Genomic DNA, 18,725 nt, shown 5'->3' on the forward strand with positions numbered 1-18,725 from the left:
CTCTTGTAAAGTGCCAAACTGCTGGTACATGGCCTGTACAGTGTTCGTACATTTAGTTTGGGCTCTGCTTCATCAGAGGTTGTTGCTTGCACTGTCACTGTATGTGTCAGCCTTCTCTCCCCACTGTGTGTCTGACCTTCCTCCCCATTTCTCTCCATCTCCTTCAGCGTGGTGTGTGTAGAGGAACTCACTGGTGTCACATTGCTCCCTACCATCCTCCGGTAATCAGCAGCTCCTGCAGCAGGTAGCGGGTCTTCATTAGCATACCTTGCTAGTTTCACCTCTATCTTCGTGCTCCACTCCGAGCACTGTGTTTGTGGTCTCCTTGTGGCATCTGCTCCTGCTCTGCACACACAGGACAGCGCCACCTTGGATCTGCCGGCGGCCTGTCTCATTGCTCTTTTCCGTCTCCTTGCAGCGGGTCTTGACTGTCTGGACAGCTTCCAGTGTGCTCAGGCTACAATGGGAATTTCTGCAGCAGTGCAGCAGGTAAATAGCTAGTTATTCCTGATGACAGGATAGATAGCAGGATGTTTTCAGCGAAGCACTGATCTCTTGCTGCCGTTCACATGCCCGGCTTGGCTCCGCCCCCTAGGCATAGCATTTTTAACTGAGGAAGGGAAAAAAAGAAAAAAAACATGCCTGGAAAAATGCAATGAGAACAGGCATTAAAAAATGCTGTGTACGAAGTCACTTTTTCTTGTGCCATTTTTTTAATTAAATGAGTTGCCTGTGACTTATCTGATAAGTAACAAAACCTGCTATCTCGGTAAAATATTTCCCACATTATAGACATGAAAATAGTTTCTCTCCTGTGTGAATTCTCTGATGTTTAACTAAACAAGATTTTAAAGTAAACATTTTCGCACATTCTACACATGAAAATGGTTTCTCTCCTGTGTGAGTTCTCTGATGCACAACAAGATTTGATCTGTTGGAAAAACATTTCCCACATTCTGAACATAAAAATTGCTGCTCGCCTGTGTGAATTTTCTGATGCTGAACAAGAATTATTTTATCTGTAAAGCATTTTCCGCATTCTGAACAAGGAAATGGCTTCTGCTTTAAGTGAATTCTCTGATGTTTAACAAGAATTGACTTCTGGTTAAAACATTTGCCACATTCTGAACATGAAAATGGCTTCTCATTTGTGTGAATTCTTAGATGTCTAAGAACAACTGATTTCTGAGTAAAATATTTCCAACATTCTGGACATGAATACGGCTTCTCCCCTGTGTGTACTCTTTGATGTGTAACAAGATGTGCTTTCTGAGTAAAATATTTCCCACATTCTGAACATGAAAATGGCTTTTCTCCAGTGTGAATTCTCTGATGTTTAACAAAATCTGATTTATGAGTAAAACCTTTCCCACATTGTGTGCATGAATATGACTTCTCCCCTGTGTGAGCTCTTTGATGTTCTCCACTTCTGTGACTTTTGTTCTGTTTATCAGTCTGTGGTAGAGTAAAAGATGGGACCTGTATAACAAGATTAGATGATGGATCTTTGATGTGAAGGTCGGGGGGGATATCTGGGATAATGGCAGGTTCTTCATATGTATCTTGTGTGACTTTACAATCTTTGGCTTTACAATCCGCAGATATCAGGCATCCCTCTGAGCTCCCGGTAACATCATCTGCCAAGAATAAAATTGAGTATAAAATATGAACTTTAAAAATGATATTGTAAAAGATTTCTATATAAATTACTAGTCATGTAGCAAAATACAGTTAGTAACCAAGACAGTGGTGACAAAACAAACCACCATCTAAAAGTAGACCTCAGAGTGAGGACCAGCAGATCATGATGTTCGGCCACCAGGCTGTTCTCCTGCAGTTTTATCCTTGTAGCGTATGTCAGTGTACCTGTCACCATGCTTCTAGTAAATGCTCAGTAAAAAAAAAGTTAAAGGTAAAGTCCCCTAGTGCAAACACAGAGTCATGACTGACTCCTAGGGTGACATCACAGTGCAACGTTTTCTTGGCAGGCTGCTATTGCGGGGAAGTTTAACATTGCCTTCCCAAGTCATCTTTTGTACCCCCGCAAATTGGGTACTCATTTTACTGACTTCAGAAGGATGGAAGGTCAACCTTGAGCAGGCTACCTGAACCACATAGGGATTGAACCTGCAACCTTCAGGTTGCGAGCGAGGGCTTAGGACTGCATTTCTGCAACCCTAACACTCTGTGGGGAACCACAAACATTCAAGTGAGTCAATCCTATTAGGTGGTGTCCATCTCACTCACTCCCTGACACCTGCATACACTTTATTACAGAGGGAAGGAGCTATCTGGTCATTTATGAAAAAATCATGGCTGTAGAGAAAGGCTGGATTAGCATATGAAAGTTTCTACTATTTTGTTTAGCATTTTCAAATTGCATTTTTTGATTTTACTATTGAATGTGCATATAATGTAGTGGAAAACTTATGAAAATTTCCAAGTGGAGTGAAATGGGAAAAAACACAATTCTATCATATTGAGAAGGTGTCTTGTTTTTATGGTGTATACACTGCGGAAAAAAATATGTGATAACTTTATTCTATAGGTCAGTACAATTACAATACCATTTTTTTTTTTGCTGTAGTACTTTAACCCCTTCATGCCATGGCCTATTTTGGGCTTAAGGACGCAACAATTTTTGGCGGACTTTCATCTCCATTTTTCAAAAGCTATAACTTTTTTTTAATTTTTCCGTCAACGCGGCCGTATAAGGGCTTGTTTTTTGCGTGGCAAACTGTAGTTTTTATTGATGCCATTTTTGGATGCATAGACTATATTGTAAAACTTTTATTATTATTTTTTCATGATAGCAGGGATTCTGCCATAGATATTTTTTACAGCGTTAATTACGCAGCATAAATGCCACAATGCATTTTTTCTGCAGGACTGTACGATTACAACGATACCAAAATTCTTATATTTTTTTAGGTTTTTCCACTTTTCCACAATAAAAACGCTTTTTTTGGAAATAATTTTTTATAGATCGCTGCATACAAAGTTTTATAACTTTTTTATTTTTCTATATACGGAGCTCTGTTAGGGCTTACTTTTTGCGACACGAGTTGTAGTTTTTATTGGTACCATTTTTAGGTACATAAGGCTTTTTTTGGTCACTTGCGCGGTTTGTGAGGCAAAATGAAAAAATAAGCATTTTGCCTCCGTTTTTTTCAGTTTATTTTTTTACGCTTTTTGCTGTGCAGTATAAAAAGCATGTTCAATTTACTGTACGCGTCGTTACGGATACGGCCATACCAAATATGTGGGTTTTAATAAAAAAAAAAAAGTATGCTAATATGGGAATAAGCACAAAAAAGGGTTTTTTGACATCTTTTTTTACATTTTTATTTTTATTACATTATTTTTATTTTCCTTTTACACTTTTCATGTCCCTGTGGGGGACTTGCACCATAGCACCTATGATCTCTATGATAAAGGATTGCAGGAATTCTGTCCTGCAATACCTTATCGCTTGTCATAGCGTTCATAGGCAATTTCATTGTGTGAGTCCGATGACGTCACAGAGGGAGCTCCCTCTGTGAACTCTTTACATGCTGCGATCTACATGGATCGCGGCAGTGAAGTGGTTAACAGTGGGGGTCGCTGCTCTGATGCACCCCAACTGTTGCAGCACGAGGCCAGCTATTGGTGACAGCCGGCTCCTGCTGCCGGATAGCGCGGGATCTCTTATGATCTTACGCTATCCCCAGAACGTAAATGTACATCCTGTTGTGTTAAGTACCCCTCTGCCAGGATGTACATTTATGTCCTGTGGTGGAAGGGGTTAGAAAAATAAAATATCTTTGTAAAAAATAGAATTATTTTCTGCCTCCGTCATGGGGTATGCATACATAATCAACCCTCGTTTTTTGTGCAAGAAGCATATTTCAAACTTTGTGACTAGAGTTGAGCGAACGTACTGTGCCGAGCTTGATGTTCGTTCGAGTATTAGCATATTCGATGAGAGAGAGAGAACTGGGGGCACCCTAATCGTAACTGTATGCTCACTTACCTATAACAAACATATACTTACACCTTCTTGCTTGAAAAACGTGGGTTGGCCACAGCTTTATTAAGATATATAAAACATATTTTAATCTTCAGTTTAACTTAATTTAACTATCTTCTGTCTAACACCTTCCCATGCCGTAAACTGCTGAAATTTAAAACCGTAACGGCCACAGGACGTTCGTAAGCCCCTGATCTTCCTTGGGCTTGAAAACCTTCCTCTACGCCGTAGCCCGCATGGGAAGCTCCCAGCCACGCAGTATGCGCCGTAAACCTACGGCGCATCTCGCCCCACAACGCCAACCCGAGCAAACGCCATCTCCACTCCTTCTTGCAGTCCAGACAAAAAGGTATCCAGTCCCACCTCATTGAGGTGCACACCATCGTCCCTTAATGCTCCTCCCTCATTGTCCTCCAGCTCCCAGTGGCGGACTGCCACTCTGCCCAACGATTGCACGAACCTGGACATCCTGAGATTTATTAATCTCCTCACCCGCTCGATCGCATCCGAATCTCTGGCCCCTCTCCAGCATCTCCGGGCCACGATATCCCACCAAACTAAAATGCAATCCTGAAAGCAGTCTCGAAATCGAAGCATATCCTGCTTCATGAGCACTAGCAGCTCGCTCATCTTTGTTTTTCCTAAGTCGTTCCCCCCGGCGTGAACGACCAGTATGACTCTCCGGGGGTCCACCTGCTTATCTTCAGAACAAATTGCAACATCCTGGGCCATTGCAACCCCCGTACACCGATCCAGTTTATGAGTGCGCCGCTCAGACCTAGATTCCTCCCCATAGGTCGAGTGGCCGCTCTTCTCTCCGCCCAATAAATAAATGAATGGCCCACAATCCAAACGTGCCATGGTTCCGGAGCTGAAAGAAAATAGACATAGAAAATACCCCCGTAATTACCAACAACCCACCCAAAAAACCCCGAAAAACCCACATATGATGAAAACCGAGGTATGACAAAAAACTACAAGTCAATCCGTGACCAAGGATCCTTCCACAGTACGGTCCGGTCTTACGTATGATTTATACGCCTGCGATTTCCACCTCCCCAACGGCTTCAAACCATCTTCCGTCATGCCGTGGGCTTCCGCTGTCGTCATGGCCCCAATTCTAAATGAATGGGTCCCAAATTTCACCGGATCCAAACCACACTTCCTTAACGCCGACCGCAAAACCGCCAAAAATTGGAAACGAGTGAGGGGGGACCCAGCCTCGTGTACTAAGAACTGTTCACTATGGGGGCACTTTTTTATGTACTGGCCCATCACCTCCACTGGGCACCATTGCGTCCCCAATCGATTAATGGTAATCCAATCGCCTCTACCATAAACATCTGTTTTCGACTTCCTGATGCCTATCCGGATAGACGCTCCTGTAGCAATAACGTCATTTACCCGTAAACCCCCCGGCTTTACTTTGCTTGCCGGGACCATCTCACCGATACGCAAAGCAGCAAAAAATGCCAGCAAAAAGGCCGTCCTGAACAATAACGTCTCATACTCATCCGAACATACCGCCTCTAAAACCGTCAATAACTTAACTAACAATGAAAATGTAATGGGTCGGCGCGTATCCATCTGAACCTTTTCTTTTTTCCAACCACGAACTATCTGTTGGAACACAAAATCCTTAGTCACATCTTGCATTCCGTGTAATTTTAGCAAAAAGGCCACTCCCGCCAAGTGTTTTCTTGCCGCTCCAACTGACAACTGTCTACCATGCAACTCCGTCAACATATCCAACGTCGCCGAACTCGCTCTCTCGCCTCCTACCACCCTTCCACCAGCAAATTTCAACCATGCAGACCAGACTGTATTATAATTTTTCCACGTTGTAACCGCCACTGATGCCTCCACCAGCTTCAGCAACTCTCCTCTGCCAGACTCCATAAGGAAGGCGGGCAGCGTACCCCCTTGGCATCCGCCTGTGGGTGTCGCTCCTTGAACAGCTCCATCTGTGAACGAGAGAGTGCATCAGCCGCTCCATTGTCACAACCTGGGACATGTTTTGCACGTAAATACATATTACCCTGCAAACATCTTAATACCACGTGCCTCAACAAAGCCAAAACCGTCCGGGACGCCGACGATTGTTTATTTATCGTTTGCACAACCGCTGCGTTATCCGACCAAAAACAAATTTTTCGATCCCATAACTCTGATCCCCATAACTCAATAGCCACCACTACCGGGAAGAATTCCAGCAACGTGATATTTTTGGTCCACCACTTCTCTCTCCATGACTTTGGCCAGGGCTCCCTGCACCAATGGTTGTTAAAGATTACTCCGAAACCGCCCGAACCGGCTGCGTCGGCGCACAAGCTGATTTCAGTGCCTTCCACATCTTCCCTCGGGCATACCACCTGCCAGTTGAAAGAATGAAGGAACACCCTCCATATATGCAAATCTGCTTTTATTCCCGTCGTCACCCACACGAAATGGTGTGGTTCGCGGACCCCCATGGTCGCCAGCGATAATCTCCTGGTAAACGGCCGCCCCATGGGGATCACTTTGCAAGCGAAATTTAATAAACCCAACAAGACCTGAATCTGTCGTAACGTTGCTTTTTTACAAAGAGCCACATCACCGACCGCTTGCCGCAGCCTCAACACTTTGTCTGCCGGCAACCTGAAAACCATTTCCACCGAGTCGATCTCTATCCCTAGGAATGTCAGACCGGGCCCATCGTCTTCTCTTCGGATAATGGGACCCCCGCTAGTCGCATCAGCCTCTGAAAATTTCTCATTAGAAACCCACAATCGCCTGACGTTTTGGAACAGACAAACAAAAAATCATCCAAATAATGTATTACCGATGTGATGCCCATCTCATACTTTAACATCCACTCAAGGAAAGAACTGAATAACTCGAAAAAATAGCATGAAATAGAGCATCCCATCGGCAAGCACATGTCGTCGAAAAATTGGTCCTCGATTCTACATCCTAAAAGGTGAAAGCAATCTGGGTGAACTGGAAGCAGGTGGAACGCCGATTCTATGTCCGCTTTTGCCAGCTGGGCAAACCTGCCCGCCGACTTCACTAACCGTATTGCGCAGTCGAAAGAAGTATAGGCTACTGCTGCTTCTTCTTTTGAGATGCCATCATTGACCGATCCCCCGCTTGGGAAAGATAAATGATGGATCAAGCGGAACTTCCCGGTTTCCTTCTTGGGTATCAGACCCAACAGGGACACGCGCAAGTTCTCAAACGGTGGGTCGTTGAACGGCCCAATTCCACTTCTTTCATGACCTTCCCTCTCACTAAATCAATATCGTCTCTTGCCGATTTCAAGTTAGGGCATAATGTGGTGGCTGGCTGGTAAGCGTACGGAATTTTGAAGCCCTCCAGAAATCCTGACCTAAGGATTTCTGCTTCCTGTTTCCTGTGGTACTTGTTTAGCCACGGATCCAGGTACTGGCTTCTCACTGGGGTTCGTAGTCCCGCCAGCGCTGCCCACCGCGGGTACCGTTCTTTGCTTGCAGAAACAGTGGACCGCTGCGTGTTGCCCCCCGCATACAGAGCATTCATGCCTGAACTTGCAGGTGGCATAAAATCTGCAATGGCCCTCGTTGTACAACCAACAAGAGCCATTTGGTCTAGGAGAGGCCGCGGGCGGCTGAGATGCGCCCCCCGCGGCTCCCTTGGGAAAGGAAGTCCTAGCGGGACGTTGTGCTAGAATCAGCTGTATCCATACATCAGTGGCCTTAGAGGCCCAACTCATGTGACTCTTACCCGATACCCGGTGTCTAAAATCTTCATCATAGCGCCACCAGGCTGCACCTCCGTGCAACCTGTACGCGCTGTAAATGGTGTTTAAATATACCATAATTTCCGAAGCTTTGAGCGGCTGATGCTGGCATGTCACATGCACCAGAACCAAATACGCTTGTAACCAATTTCCAAAAGTTCTAGCAATTTTAGGTTTTTTATCAGCACCACGCTCCGTCGTCCGCTCTTTATCCACCATCACGTGGTCCGCTGATAGCAAGGACCATACAGTTAGGGCCAGAAATATTTGGACAGTGACACAAGTTTTGTTATTTTAGCTGTTTACAAAAACATGTTCAGAAATACAATTATATATATAACATGGGCTGAAAGTGCATACTCCCAGCTGCAATATGAGAGTTTCCACATCCAAATCGGAGAAAGGGTTTAGGAATCATAGCTCTGTAATGCATAGCCTCCTCTTTTTCAAGGGACCAAAAGTAATTGGACAATGGACTCTAAGGGCTGCAATTAACTCAGAAGGCGTCTCCCTTGTTAACCTGTAATCAATTAAGTAGTTAAAAGGTCTGGGGTTGATTCCAGGTGTGTGGTTTTGGATTTGGAAGCTGTTGCTGTGACCAGACAACATGTGGTCAAAGGAACTCTCAATTGAGGTGAAGCAGATCATCCTGAGGCTGAAAAAAAAGAAAAAATCCATCAGAGAGATAGCAGACATGCTTGGAGTAGCAAAATCAACAGTCGGGTACATTCTGAGAAAAAAGGAAATCACTGGTGAGCTTGGGAACGCAAAAAGGCCTGGGTGTCCACGGAAGACAACGGTGGTGGATGATCGCCGCATACTTTCTTTGGTGAAGAAGAACCCGTTCACAGCATCAACTGAAGTCCAGAACACTCTCAGGGAAGTAGGTGTATCTGTCTCTAAGTCAACAGTAAAGAGAAGACTCCATGAAAGTAAATATAAAGGGTTCACATCTAGATGCAAACCATTCATCAATTTCAAAAATAGACAGGCCAGAGTTAAATTTGCCGAAAAACACCTCAAGAAGCCAGTCCAGTTCTGGAAAAGTATTCTATGGACAGATGAGACAAAGATCAACCTGTACCAGAATTATGGGAAGAAAAAAGTTTGGAGAAGAAAGGGAACGGCACATGATCCAAGGCACACCACATCCTCTGTAAAACATGGTGGAGGCAACGTGATGGCATGGGCATGCATGGCTTTCAATGGCACTGGGTCCCTTGTGTTTATTGATGACATAACAGCAGACAAGAGTAGCCGGATGAATTCTGAAGTGTACCGGGATATACTTTCAGCCCAGATTCAGCCAAATGCTGCAAAGTTGATCGGACGGCGCTCCACAGTACAGATGGACAATGACCCCAAGCATACAGCCAAAGCTACCCAGGAGTTCATGAGTGCAAAAAAGTGGAACATTCTGCAATGGCCAAGTCAATCACCAGATCTTAACCCAATTGAGCATGCATTTCACTTGCTCAAATCCAGACTTCAGACGGAAAGACCCACAAACAAGCAAGACCTGAAGGCTGCGGCTGTAAAGGCCTGGCAAAGCATTAAGAAGGAGGAAACCCAGCGTTTGGTGATGTCCATGGGTTCCAGACTTAAGGCAGTGATTGCCTCCAAAGGATTCGCAACTAAATATTGAAAAAAAATATTTTGTTTGGGTTATGTTTATTTGTCCAATTACTTTTGAGCTCCTAAAATGTGGAGTGTTTGTAAAGAAATGTGTACAATTCCTACATTTTCTATCAGATATTTTTGTTCAACCCTTTAAATTAAACGTTACAATCTGCACTTGAATTCTGTTGTAGAGGCTTCATTTCAAATCCAATGCGGTGGCATGCAGAGCCCAACTCGCGAAAATTGTGTTACTGTCCAAATATTTCTGGCCCTAACTGTATATCAATGTAAACACCATTCTTAATTTTATCAACCGTATCATCAGGCAGACCTACCCCCAGAGGGGCAACCCCACAAAACAAAGAATCCGCATATTGCAAACAATCAGTTGGATCACCTTCTGCGCCCGCTGTTGAGCCAACTATGGTATTACCCACAGGCGGGCCTGCACCCCCTGGAGCCACACAGGACACTGAAAGGCCCTTTTTTGGATCAATCTTGCTCAACAGCGACCTCAGAACAGACACCAAATCACCTTTTTCCGCAACCGTTGCGGGATCTGTAACATTTTTCCAAACATCGTATAATGTTGACTCACCAGCTGGACCGACCTCCGGCGTTGCCAAGGGTGATGTCCTCGCTGTACCGCTCCCGCGGTTCCGGCTCAAGTCGTGCGCGGGCTGCCGACCACTCGTATGCAGAGCCCTCCTCATGCTATCTGACTGCAACATGCCAGGCTGGTCTGGCCCTGACCGATCCTGCGCGAGGTCCCGCCACCTGCGGCGTTCCCGGACCTTCCGATAAAGGGATGACTGCGGGTCTGACCGCCGTGGCTGTTCCTCTAGCTGGTAGAACTCGTCTTAGTCGCTGCTCCCCTCCTCCCCGCTTGACTCGCGCGCCCTGCCGCTGCTGCTGCGCCCTGCCCTTGACTGCTCCAGCTGAGCATGAAACTCTCGGTCCTGCCTCTCCTGCCTAGCTCGCTCCCTCTGCCTGCGCCTGGCCCTGTCTTTTTGAGCTCCTGCGGAGCGCCTGGTTGTGTGTGTGTGTGTGTGTGTGGGGGGGGGGGGGTCGTCTATGTGCTCTGCTGAGGGGGGTATGTAGCGGGGGTTAATGTAACAGCGCCTGTAAGCGCCGGACTGATCTGGTGGGGGCTGGTACATGGTGGAGGGGGACCGATGTGCCCGCGGTATGGCCATGCTCTGTGGGGGGGTTAATGGGGGAGTGGGCCATGGTTCTGGGTGTCTCCTGGCTCTGATCACGAATGTGCTGCACTGCCTGCCGGCTGGTCTATGTCCCTCTCCGTGGCGTTCTGTCCCTGAGCTCAGGGATTTTATTGGAGGGTAACGCAAGCTGCCGCCCCTCCCCCCGCTGCTGCTGGACCCGCTAGTGCTCCCCGGGCTGTGTGACGGGGGGTTGTATGGGACCCTGGCTAGCCTCCCCCCCGAGCTCTCCTTCCTCCCTCCCCCTTCCCCCCCGAAGCGCGGGCTTCCCCTATGTCGCGCCCTTTGTGCTCCTTGTGCTCCCCTGTGCGCTGCGCCGCCATTTTGAGAGGACGTGCGGCCTGACCGCGCGCTCCCCTGCTCTTCTCCGCTGCTTGGTCTCCGCTCAACTCTCCCCGGCATTGAAGTCCTGCGCCCGGCCGTGCGACGACGCTGCGGTTCGGAGCCTGTTAAAGCTGCCGAACGCTGTCCCCTTCGCTCCGGACCACCGGTTGGTGTTGACCGCTGCACCTCTCGTCGGTCCTCCCGCCGTATGCCTCGGTTCCGGCGCCATTTTGTCTCTCGCCCTTCCGGCCCCCCTCGGGCCTGCGCTGCCTAGGCTACCTCTTCCTCCTCCCCGTTTTGCCACCGGGCTCGGGCTTAGTCTTGCTGGGGGCTGTTTTCTTTGGCACAGCCTACCTCGCGGTGCCTCGTTCTCGCTGGCAGCATCCTCCCCGGGCCTCTGCTGCTGTTCTTCCCGCCCGACTGGCTCCGTGGGTTCCACGGTTGACCTGCAGCTTGCCAGCAGCTCCTCCAGCCATCCGGTGCCGTCTTGCTTCACCGCTTCTTGAATCTTCGAACGTAAGTCGTCCATCTTCTCTCTTCTATCTTCCGCTGTCTGTGTCTTCCACCCGATTCTTCCGTCCTTCTCCACCTTCCGCCGGCTTCTTTCCACTTAATCTCCTATCTTCTGTGCTCTTGGTCTTGCTTTAGTTGCTTTCTCCGTGCATCTGCTCTTCTGCGTCCTTCTTCTTCACTGCCCCAGCCGTTTGTGCTCTTTCCCGCTCTCTGGCCGTCTCCTTCCTGTCTTAGCTCCACCCCCTCTACCTAAGCTCGCTCATTAACCCCTTCCTTCCCTGCCCCCAGTCCCACGCCGCATCGTTATGCACTTTGCGGCATACAGAGAGAGAGAGAGAGAGAACGAACACACGAACAAAAAACAAAAAAAAGCTCAGGACCCGGCGTCCCACATACAAAAATGCTCGAGTCTCCCATTGTAGTCAATGCTCTCGAATTTTACAAAAAGCTTGACTCGAATAACAAGGAGCCGAGCATTTGGGTGCTCACTCATCTCTATTTGTGACTTTTACACCAATAAAAACTGTCACAACTGCTTGATAGATCAGAACAAGAGATGAGCAAGCACACTCGTTTAAGGCTGCTGCTCGATCGAGTAGCAGTCTTATCGAGTAACTGTGTACTCGCCTGAGCAGCATGCGGGGGGGGGGGGGCAGCTGGGGGTGGAGGGTGGCGGGGGGAGAGTGAGAGAGATCTCTCTCTCCCTTTCGCTGCCCCCCGCTTCCCCCCCCCCCCCCCCCCCGCTGCCCCTCCACCCCCCTGCATGCTGCTCGGGAGAGTACACAGTTACTTCTGAACAGTCTATGGAAAAGACTTTATTTTTACATCATTCGATTAAAATCCTGGTACAAAACTGAAAAGCTCATGTGGAACGCTTACATGTTTTAAAGTAGTCATCTTTCTTTAATCAGAATCACTAATAAACGTGAATTGATAAATCAGAATCAATAACTTAATTCAGAAGGCGTTACTTGTACTTCCTGCTTGCCATTTCTTACATCATAATTATCTAGCACCAAGGTTTCTTCCTTCTAATCCCTGGAGAGAAGCATCCCTGACACTCATAGCACCAACCTTCCATCCTCCAAGGAATCTTCTGTTATCCGGGTCTATGTCTACACATTCTGTATTCTGTTACCTGGGTCTATGTCTACACATTTTTTATTCTGTTACCTGGGTCTATGTCTCCACATTCTGCATTCTGTTATCTGGGTCTATGTCCCCACATTCTGCATTCTGTTATCTGGGTCTATGTCCCCACATTCTGCATTCTGTTATCTGGGTCTATGTCCCCACATTCTGTATTCTGTTATCTGGGTCTATGTCTCCACATTCTGTATTCTGTTATCTGGGTCTATGTCTCCACATTCTGTATTCTGTTATCTGGGTCTATGTCCCCACATTCTGTATTCTGTTATCTGGGTCTATGTCTCCACAATCTGCATTCTATTACCTGGGTCTATGTCTCCACATTCTGTATTCTGTTATCTGGGTCTATGTCTCCACATTCTGTATTCTGTTATCTGGGTCTATGTCTCCACATTCTATATTCTGTTACTTGGGTCTATGTCTCCACATTCTGTATTGTATTATTTGGGTCTATGTCTTCACATTCTGTATTCTGTTATCTGGGTCTATGTCTCCACATTCTGTATTGTATTATCTGGGTCTATGTCTCCACATTCTGTATTCTGTTATCTGGGTCTATGTCTTCACATTCTGTATTCTGTTATCTGGGTCTATGTCCCCACATTCTGTATTCTGTTATCTGGGTCTATATCTCCACATTCTGCATTCTGTTATCTGGGTCTCTGTCTCCAAATTCTGTATTCTGTTATCTGGGTCTATGTCTCCACGTTCTGTATTCTGTTATCTGGGTCTATGTCTCCACATTCTGTATTCTGTTATCTGGGTCTATATCTCCACATTCTGTATTATGTTATCTGGGTCTATGTCTCCACATTCTGTATTGTATTATTTGGGTCTATGTCTTCACATTCTTTATTCTGTTATCTGGATCTATGTCTCCACATTCTGCATTCTGTTAGCTGGATCTAGGTCTCCACATTCTGTATTCTGTTATCTGGGTCTATGTCCCCACATTCTGTATTCTGTTATCTGGGTCTATGTCCCCACATTCTTTATTCTGTTATCTGGGTCTATGTCTCCACATTCTGTTTTCTGTTATCTGGGTCTCTGTCTCCACATTCTGTATTCTGTTACTTCAATCTATGTCTCAGTGTTCTGTCATCTGGGTCTATTTCTCTATGATCCACAATCTGTCATCTGGGTCTGGTTCTCCTTAATCTGGATTATGAGTCTAATAGGAGCTAATGGTTTCTTAGTGCCGAAACTGGGAAAATAATTTTGCCTTTATCAGTAGTGACAACAGATGTTCTTATAGATACATGTATTTTACATTCATACTTTCTATTTCAAACTTTTTTATTCTTCTGAATAACGGATACAATACTAAGATAATTGTGTCATTATTACGATGTGCTGCACATAATGACACCCATATTATAGATGTATCACATTTACCTTAATATTTTGTTTGTATTTTAGCTAAATTGGGGAACATACAGAGGAAATCTGACAAAATACAGAGCTTGGAAAATCTACATAAACAGCAGCCATAAAGAGGAGAATCTGTGACTCTACTCTGCATTATTTAAGTTGCTACTCACCTGGGAAGTAACCTGTAGAAATTTCTTCTTCAAAGTCATCTTTGACCGTCACAATTGTCTTAGTATCATCAATATTGGTAAAAACTTTATCATGATACCAAAGCTGTGAGAAAAATATATTGTCAGGAGATGGTTGGAGAAGTTATGGACAATGTTTTGCATGACCAGAAAACATCATTAATGATCGCAATTACCAAAAGTGACCTGACAGGAGTAGTTATCTGAGCCACATGGCTGCAGATCTAGAAGCCGGACATGGATATTAGATGATGGCCAAGGACCCCTCAGGAACCTTATACACATGACTAGACACGCTGCACGTTGTCTCAGTGGAGGAGATCAGCGTCTACCAGACACATCCGCTGTTTGTCTCAGGGGAAATAAAGGAGAAGATAGATATTAATCCAACCTGTTGGCTCCTTATTCCCACTAGCAGTCTCCACCGCCAGAAAACTGGGAGAAGATCCAGACAACATGTAATGTCTCTGGTCAGCGGTAATCCTGCCATCTCCACCGGCCTCATCACACAAGTAAAAGACCTCTAATAAGACTGAAGACAAGAGCTTCACAGACTCCTACAGATCAGAGGGACATCTCCATCTACCTGGTGGTCCTGTGGAAGAAGAGGATGGGAACATCTCTCTGGTGGGCTTCTCTTACTGGATGGAACTGGAGGAAACACAGACAGACACTGAAGTCAGTCTTTACATACAGACAATAAAGTCCCCGTGTATTTAGTCCTGTCTATTACCTGGTGATGGGAGTGACTGACGGGTCTCCATCATGGCGTCCTTGTTCAGATCCTTGTGTCCTTCTAAATACTCCCACTCCTCCATGGAGAAATAGACAGCGACATCCTGACACCTTATAGGAACCTGACAACACAATATACAGTCATAACCCAGAAGCCTCCAGTGTTGTTACTGTATAATGTCCCAGCATTCCCTGCAGCGTCACCTCTCCAGCCAGCAGCTCAATCATCTTGTTGGTGAGTTCTAGAATCTTCTGTACATTGATGTCCTTATGTATCAGGGAGTGAGGTGGGGGCTCCGTGATTGGGCTCCGGGGTCTTCCCCATCCATCATACACAGGGGCCCGACAGCCATCACTAGAGGTCTTCTTCACTACTGTGTAATCCTGTATATGGGGAGACAGTAATAAATATCACTACAGACATTTCCAGAGTCCATCACCTCTCCAGTGACATCATCTGGTATTACCATAGATATGAATGATATAATATGACATCATCAGAATCTCTCACCTCTCCTGTGAGCTGGTAGATTATCTCTAGAGTGATATTTAATACCCTCTCCGCCATCTTGTTTCTGTCCTTCTCCATCCTTGATGGGTCAATCAGGAAAATTATCTCATACAGAAGATATCAGCAGAGGATCTTGAATTGTAGGAACTGGATGGAAAGCAAATGAGCCAATATAAAAAAAATAAAAAAAAATCCAATTTTAAAATATATTGACAGTACAATTTCTTGGCGCACAGTGAGTGGCTCTATTTTAAGGTGATAGTATGTGGTGTTGTTATTTTTAGGGGGACCAAAGACGTTTGGGCCGCAAATGCCACAGAGACAAGAATTAGCTGGAGAAGTCAGGAAGGTCTGGAGCAGATGGAGAAGAAAATGGAGGAGTCTAGAGGATGTAACCAGTGAGTCCTCTAATGTCATTGTGCTTTCTCCCTCTGACATCAGCATTGTGTTCACAGCAGTCTAATTTCCTCTACTACACCTCTCTGCATGTCCTTATCATAGTTAGTTCACACTGGGAGTTGTAGTGTTATCTGGTAAAACCATCTATAGCGCCCGATGGGTTGTCAATAATGTAATAAGTATACTAAAACATTACGGGCAACCCAAGTACAGAATTGTTTTCTTGCCCTCTAGGTTGACCACACCTCTGAGGCCAGAGCCACAGAGCGCTCCCCATTTGATGTCTACATTAGAGCTCTCAGGTCTGCGCCAACTATATTTACTGGAAACAAAACATCTAATTCTACAATTAAGGCAGACTGTTCACGGGCGGAGATCCGCCATGATAAATGGCCAGCGAATCACGCTCTGTAAAGAGGGTCTAAGGTAAAGGTAAAGTCCCCAATGCAAGCACCAAGTCATGACTAACCCCCGCGAGTGATGTTACAACGTGATGTTTCTCGTTAGACTGTCTTTGCAGGGTGGTCCGTCATTGCCCTCCCCAGTCATCTTTTTACCCCTGCAAACAGGGTACTCATTTTATCTACCTCCGAAGGATGGAAGGGTAAGTCAACCTTGAGCCAGCTACCTGAACCAAATGGGGATTGAACCTACAACCTTCAGGTCGTGAGCGAGAACTTAAGTCTGCATCTCTGCTGCCCTAACACTGCGCCCGTCGAGGCTCTTATTCTACAATTAAATAGAGTTTTTTTTAATTCTATGGCTATTAGGGGTTAAAACCCAAACTGGCCAGGTCTTGTTGGGGGTAATAATCCCTTCTCACCCCAGTGGATACACATAGACCTCCACTTGAAGAGCCGGTCAACAGCCTTGTGCTCACAGGACCTGTGATGATGTCACCGTCATCTGATCAGTCACATGAGTGGGAGGAGTCAGGGATAACATGACCAGGGGTTGATCAGTGGATGCAGGACTCTGTTGTACTGCTTGTGAACCCTACTGGATGACCTGAAGGGATCAGAGATGTGTGCGTGATGGGTGAGGATCAGGATGGATGGAGTAGAGCTGTGTGTGTGATGTGTGGGGGTCAGGATGGATGGAGTAGAGCTGTGTGTGTGATGTGTGGGAGATCAGGATGGATGGAGTAGAGCTGTGTGTGTGATGTGGGGATCAGGATGGATGGAGTAGAGCTGTGTGTGTGATGTGTGGGGGTCAGGATGGATGGAGTAGAGCTGTGTGTGTGATGTGTGGGGGTCAGGATGGATGGAGTAGAGCTGTGTGAGATGTGTGGGGATCAGGATGGATGGAGTAGAGCTGTGTGTGTGATGTGTGGGGGTCAGGATGGATGGAGTAGAGCTGTGTGTGTGATGTGTGGGGGTCAGGATGGATGGAGTAGAGCTGTGTGTGTGATGTGTGGGGATCAGGATGGATGGAGCAGAGCTGTGTGTGTGATGTGTGGGGGATCAGGATGGATGGAGTAGAGCTGTGTGTGATGTGTGGGGGATCAGGATGGATGGAGTAGAGCTGTGTATGATGTGTGGGGATCAGAATGGATGGAGTAGAGCTGTACGTGTGATGTGTGAGGATCAGGATGGATGGAGTAGAGCTGTGTGTGATGTGTGAGGATCAGGATGGATGGAGTAGAGCTGTGTGTGTGTGTGTGGGGGGGGGGGGGGGATCAGGATGGATCGAGTAGAGCTGTGTGTGTGATGTGTGGGGATCAGGATGGATGGAGTAGAGCTGTTTCTGTGATGTGTGGTGGATTAGGATGGATGGACTAGAGCTGTATGTGTGATGTGTGGGGATCAGGATGGATGGAGTAGAGCTGTGTGTGTGATGTGTGGGGATCAGGATGGATGGAGTAGAGCTGTGTGTGTGATGTGTGGGAATTAGGATGGATGGACTAGAGCTGTGTGTGTGATGTGTGGGGATCAGGATGGATGGAGTAGAGCTGTGTGTGTGTGATGTGTGGGGGATTAGGATGGATGGAGTAGAGCTGTGTGTGTGATGTGTGGGGGATCAGGATGGATGGAGTAGAGCTGTGTGTTATGTGTGGGGGATTAGGATGGATGGAGTAGAGCTGTGTGTTATGTGTGGGGGATCAGGATGGATGGAGTAGAGCTGTGTGTGTGATGTGTGGGGGATCAGGATGGATGGAGTAGAGCTGTGTGTGTGATGTGTGGGGATCGGGATGGATGGAGTAGAGCTGTGTGTGTGATGTGTGGGAATCAGGATGGATGGAGTAGAGCTGTGTGTGTGATGTGGGGATCAGGATGGATGGAGTAGAGCTGTGTGGTGATCAGGACATCATGTTTCAAAGAACAACTAGAGTTCATGACTCGTCTGACTAGTCCACATGAAGTAAGAGCATGAATAAAGAGAAGGATAACCAGATCGGGACCTGTAACTTATCTATATATATACAAAGACGAAAGCCCTCACTGACTCACTGACTGACTGACTCGCCAAAAGTTCTCCAACTTCCCGATGTCGTAGAAACATGAAATTTGGCACACGCATAGATTATCTCCAAAATAGGAAAATTGGGTCCCAACTCGATTATTCAATTCTAGCGCAAAAGAATTGGCGTCGAAATTTTACCTACGTAATCTAAATCTGTCACTTTCCAATGTCATAGAAACTTAAAATTTGGCACAGGCATTGATTATGACATAAATAGGAAAAGCTAATGGGTCCCAACTCGATTATTCAATTCTATGCGCAAAAGAATTAGCGTCCAAATTTTATGTACGTAATGTAATTTTTTCACTTTCCGGTGTCATAGAAATGTGAAATTTGGCACGAGCATTGATTATGTCATAAATAGGAAAAGCTAATGGGTCCCAAGTCCATTGTTCAATTGTATGCGCAAAAGAATTAGCGTCCAAATTTTACGTACGGAATGTAATTTCTTCACTTTCCGGTGTCA

The 18,725-nt window shown here is 46.1% G+C and overlaps 1 pseudogene; it reads right to left on the reverse strand.

The window, feature by feature from the left end:
• Positions 1-15,535, reverse strand: part of LOC136629221 (zinc finger protein 585A-like) — a 57,171-nt pseudogene extending 41,636 nt beyond the window's left edge.
• Between the last annotated feature and the right edge of the window lie 3,190 nt (positions 15,536-18,725).

This window comes from Eleutherodactylus coqui, chromosome 5 (genome assembly GCF_035609145.1).
Source record: "Eleutherodactylus coqui strain aEleCoq1 chromosome 5, aEleCoq1.hap1, whole genome shotgun sequence".
Lineage (NCBI taxonomy): Eukaryota > Metazoa > Chordata > Amphibia > Anura > Eleutherodactylidae > Eleutherodactylus > Eleutherodactylus coqui.